A 6,000-nucleotide genomic window follows, 5' to 3' on the forward strand; every position below is an offset into this window, starting at 1 on the left:
ACCACCAGACGTCAGTGCACGCTTTCACCAGGCACACACAAACCACCAGCCGTCAGTGCATGCTTTCACCAGGCGCACACCACCAGACGTTAATGCATTCACGCTTTCACCAGGCGCACACCACCAGCCATTGGTGCACGCTTTCACCAGGCGCACACCACCAGCCGTCGGTGCACGCTTTCACCAGGCGCACACCACCAGCTGTCAGTGCACACTTTCACCAGGCACAGACACCATCAGTCGTCAGTGCACCCTTTCACTGGGCACAAACACCACAAGCCATCAGTGCACACTTTCACCCGGCACAAACACCACCAGCCGTCCTTGCACACTTCCACCAGGCACCCACCACCAGACGTCAGTGTACGCTTTCACCAGGCACACACACACACAACACCAGCCGTCAGTGCACGCTTCCACCAGGCACACACCTTCGAGCCGTCAGTGCACGATTTAACCAGGTGAACACACACCACCAGCCGTCAGTGCACGCTTTCACCAGCACAGATACCATGAGTCGTCAGTGCACACTTTCACCAGGCACAAACACCACCAACCGTCAGTGCACGCTTTCGCCAGGCACACACAACCACACCGTCAGTGCACACTTTCACCAGGCACAGACACCATCAGTCGTCAATGCACGCTTTCACCAGGCACACACACACACCACTAGCCATCAGTGCACGCTTTCACCGGGCACAAACATCACCAGCCGTCAGTGCACGCTTCCACCAGGCACACACCACCAGACGTCAGTGCACTCTTTCACCAGGCACCCACACACCACCAGCCGTCCGTGCACGCTTTCACCAGGCACACACACCACCAGCCGTCAGTGCACGCTTCCACCAGGCACACACACCACCAGTCGGCAGTGCACATTTCCACCAGGCACACACACCACCAGCCATCAGTGCACAATTTATACAGGCACACACACCACCAGCCATCAGTGCACACATCAATTGTTAACGCATTCACAATTACCTATTGTAGCAATCGCAGTATGGCGCACTTTACTTTTAAACATATTCATCTAAAGCGCAGCATAACACCATTGCTACAAAAAGAAATAAAAAATGTTTGGGGCTACAATTGATAGACTTTTGTTGCAATTGGTGTTGCAATATTTAGCAATGCCAATAGCTCAAACTTAATTAATGCAAGACCTATTGCATTGCAAATGCTTGTTTTCTTTATGTGTTGTGGAGTGGATGTATATAGTATGTAGTGGTATTATGTGGATAGTAATTATGTGATATTTAGTGTATTGGAATTGTGTGGCGTGGGATCGTGTGTCTTGGATAGTAATTATGTGGTATGGTAGTTTGTGCTGTGGAGTGTTATGTAGTGGAGTTTAATTATATGGCATTGTGTGGAGTGTGTTTATATGGATTGTTGCAATGTGGTATAGATTGGTTTTATGTGAGGTGTATTTATATGAGCGAGAAATAGGCTGGGTGAAGAAAGAGGGTGGAGAGATACAAGAGGAGAGTGGAGGAGAGAAAAGAAAGAGGAGAAGGGGAATTGACCTGCCCAGCGCTTCTTGGGGGTAGGGCCTGTTCTGCACTGAGTGACGATCACAAGTAACAGCCTGACTTTATTTTAACTGTACTCTATGTCCAGTGAGGGAGATGGAAAGAAAGCACTGCATGAGAAAAAGACAACACTACAGTAGATCTATTGATGCAACGAAAACGTTTCTCAGACCAAGGACTGGAATGCTTTGAACCTACCCCTCAAGGGAATACAAGACTAACTGATCACCTGGTTCCTAAAAACTTAGTGGCAGATTTACAAGCCGCTTGCGCCTCTTTTACGCCGCCGTTGTGTCACTTTTGTGACGCAGCGGCGGCGCAAAAGAGGCGGCATGGTGCGGGGTATTTACAACGTGACGCATCTGGGAGATGCGTCACATTGTAAAGCCCTGCGCCAGAAGTAGGCGTTCCGGGGCAGGGTACATGTGGATTAAAAAGTAGGCACTAGGAGGAGCTACGCGAGCATCAGATATGGCCGCGTAGGCCAGTAGCTCTGTAGTGCTCGCGCCTCGCCCCCTATAATCCTGCTGTAATCCTGAGGCGTGAGGGGTGCGTTGGCTGGCGGAAGGGGAGCGCTGCGTATCCGTGCCTCTCCGGTCCCGCTGTGAGGTCCGGGGGTGCGACGGCGCATCCTCAAAGTCTGGGCCTCCGAGGGAGTAGAAGCCGGGGGCTCGAGTGAAGAAGCAGGCTGACCCCGAGTTCAACAACACCCGGGGTGGCGGCCAATACTTGCCGGTTGCGCCCGGATTATGGAGGCGCCACATGCGACCCCAGCGACATCGTGGGGGGTGAATCGGGGGCGGTGCAGAGGAGCATCCCCCCTCCCCCCACGCCCCTTGGGCCTAAATTAACTTTGTGGCAGATTGCGGGGCCCGGGTGGTGCCCGGACCGATTTGAGGAGTAGGGGCCATATCGAGGGTCCAGGTGAGACTCTGGAAGATGCGTGCAGTGTGGCACAACCCTGATTGGTGGCAGATGTGATCCTTTCTTGGTGAGACAGTGCTGTGCTGGGGCCCAACTGACTGTGGGGGGTGGCTTGCCATGAGTGATCGCTCCGACCCGGGAGTAGCGGTGACTCGCGACGCCGAGTGAGTGTAGTGTCTGAAGGGAGGTCCCGGAGGTGGGGGCTCGGGACTGGAGCTTTGCCCCGCAGCTCGGGGCCCTGGTTGTGATTGCCGAGGCCCCGTTTTTTGAGGTGTGAGCGGAGGGCCCCTTGCGTAACTACGGCCTCAACTTATAGGAGACAGACAGTCTGGATCAGCTGTTGGAAGTGAATCTGCTCAAGTGTGCTGAGCTGGGCGTGGAGGACCTCGAGGATACATAGGGCCTACTACATACAGACCGGATCGGTTGGGGCCTAGGTGTACCCTGTCAGCCACAGTCGTGACTGCTGTGGCGGTTGGCGCAGATCACTCTGCGCGGAGAACAAAGATGGAGACTAAACCGGAGGGTGACAAACTGCTGTCCACAACAACTAAAGGGTCTCGCTACGTCCAATCCAATAAGCTGGACCGATACATGCAGCCCAAGGGCTTGCCTGCCGGGTCGGGGAGGACGCAGGACGGAGCTGCAGAATCCGCTGGCCTTGCTTCGGAGCTCACACTGCAGGATGTGATGGCCGCCATTGATGGGGTTAAGACTTCCCTCGTCAGAAGATGGAGTCATTGGACCACAAGTTGGATACTATGGCCATCGAGGTTAACCTAATCCGAGCGGATCTCACCAAAACAAGTGAGAAAGTGAAGTCGCTGGATATCAAAACGGCGAGCCTGACGGATGACGTGGCACAGCTGCAGCAGGAGGTTCGGAATTTAAAAGCCACCGGGGACCTGACAAGTCGCAAGTTGGATGAGTATGAAGGAAGAGTCCGCAGGAACAATGTACGCATCATTGGCACCCCTGAAAAAGCGGTGGGGGCCACTCCGGACCTCTTTGTGGAGGATATTATCCTCAACCATCTGAAACCGAAAGGGTTGGGGAACTTTTTCACAATAGAACGGGCACACAGGATACCGTGAGGGAGAGCCCCACCTCGTCCGATGATCGGGAGAGTGCTCAACTTTAGGGACAGAGACGCTATCCTGCAGGCATCCAGATCAGGGGACCCCCTGAAATACGAAAACGCCACTCTCTCCTTCTTTCCTGATTTTACTCAAATTGTTCAGCGGCAGCAGCAGAGTTTCCTTGGTGTCAAGAAGAGACTCAGAGATGATGGCCTGAAATATGCCTTGTTATTTTCGGATAAGCTGCGAGTGGAAGCGGAGGGCAAAGTCTGTCTTTTTTGACAATCCGGAAATAGCCTCTGACTGGTTGGATAGGCATCCCCCTCGGGGGGAGCCTAGGAGGCAGAGTGGTGAGGATGGAGACGGCTCTCAGGACCAGAAGTGATGAGTACTGCCGTTGCTTGTGAAATCTGGGTTGGTGGGGGGGGTCCCACTGCGAGACATTCCATGGGAAGACTCCTCGAGACTGTGAGTTGTAATTGGCGCAGAATATGTTTTTCTAGGGGCGGAGGCGGGGATGCGGGGCACTGACATCCTCCTCGAATCTACTTTTAGATAGTTGGTTAGTTAGAGCATGGGGCGACAGGCACACTGCAAATTTGGGGTTGGCGATTGCCGCGCGCAGGGGTGCAGGGTGGTGGGAGAAGGGATGGGAAAGTTGTGGTATAGTCCTTGTTTTCTTTTTCATTTTTTTGCGTCAGGTGATAATAATGTAGCTATATGCTTTTTGCGTGGGACGGATGGCACAGGGTAGTTGAGGATCCGGGAAGAATGTGCTGCGTTGGAATGTGAATGGTTTGGGCGACAAGATCAAGAGAGGGATAGTTAGCCAGCTGATTAGGAGGCACTTCCCAGATGTGGTATTGCTGCAGGAGGCGCACCTGGTGGGCAATAGATACATGGCCCTCCATAAAGGGGGGTATAAGTTGGTGGCGCATACCAGGTTCACAACCGGATCCAGGGGGGTTGGGATTTTGGTTAAAAATTCCTTTCCCATGTCAGTGCAGGCTACGTGGCTAGACCTGAGGGGCAGATATGCGGGGGTGTTGGGGCTACTGGGGGGTAAGACGGTCACCTTTCTATCTATATATGTGCCTCCGGGCCTTCAGTCTGATACCTTCCGAGACTTGGGCTCTGTTATTTTTACGTTGCCCCTTGGCAGTTAAGTTTTGGGAGGCAACTTTAATGCCGTACTGGATGGAGAGGTGGACCGTAGCCTGCCACGGGTGCTTAATTGTGGGTTTTATATAGCGCTAGAATCGACTCCCGGAGGAGTATCTCCGCGCTTCGACCGCTGGGGAACCCGTCCTGGCTCACCCTGAGACATGGTCCCTAATGGGTATCTCCAAGGTGCGACCAAGCATCCCCGGCGGTCTGGGGGGGCCGTTGTGAAGATGAGGCAAGCTAATGCCCAGAGTTGCCGAGTGTGGTCCCTGACTGGAGTAGGCACCGAGGCGAGAATTATCGAGCCCGCTAACCCTGGTCCACGACCCTGCCGCGTCGGGAATCGAACCCTGGTCCCGGGCCGTCCCATGCTTACGGGTCTGCCGCCTCTAACCAGTGAGCCACACCACACCACTACACAGTAAGCAATCGCAGAGGTGGCTCTCGGACTTCCTGGAGATGCTGGGATTAGTTGATAGCTGGTGGATTTGTAACCCAACGCAGACACATTTCACTCACATATCAGCAGTAGTTTATCCAGGTTGGACTACATATTGCTGCCGGCAGCGATGGCTACCATGATCCAAGGGATCACTGACATAATATCGACGGACAGAATATTGACCATCAAGAATATCGTTGAAAAAATATCGACAGACAAAATATCGAGTTTCTATCTACAAACAGGGAAGTACAAAAATATCGAGTTAAAAATATCGTTTACTAATATATCGTTTTTAAAAATATCGACTTTTCTAAAAACAATGTTAAATTAAATTAATATTAAAAATTAATTACTAAAATATACTTAAAAATACTTGAATTAACTTATAATAATTAAATAATTAATGAAAGTTAAAAAAATTTTTTATTTCATATTTGTTAAAACATATATATATAGTAACAAAATATAATTAAATAATAGCCAATATTATTAACGTACAATAACAAAAGTGTAAAAATTACTATTCCCACTCCAAAGAGTGCAAGCATAGGGAAAGCGTTGGATAGCGTAGGGGTTAAAATTACTATTCCCACTCCAATGGGTGCAACAGTAGGGAAAGCGTTGGATAGCATAGGGGTAAAAATTAATATTCCCACTCCAGTGGGTGCAACAGTAGGGAAAGCGTTGGTTAGCGTAAGGGTAAAAATTACTATTCCCACTCTAGTGAGTGCAACAGTAGGGAAAGGGTTGGATAGCGTAGGGGTTTATATTACTATTCCCACTCCAGTGGGGGCAACAATAGGGAAAACGTTTGATAGCGTAGAGGTAAAATTTACTATTCCCACTC

The sequence above is a fragment of the Lissotriton vulgaris genome, chromosome 1_1 (genome assembly GCF_964263255.1).
Source record: "Lissotriton vulgaris chromosome 1_1, aLisVul1.2, whole genome shotgun sequence".
Taxonomy (NCBI): domain Eukaryota; kingdom Metazoa; phylum Chordata; class Amphibia; order Caudata; family Salamandridae; genus Lissotriton; species Lissotriton vulgaris.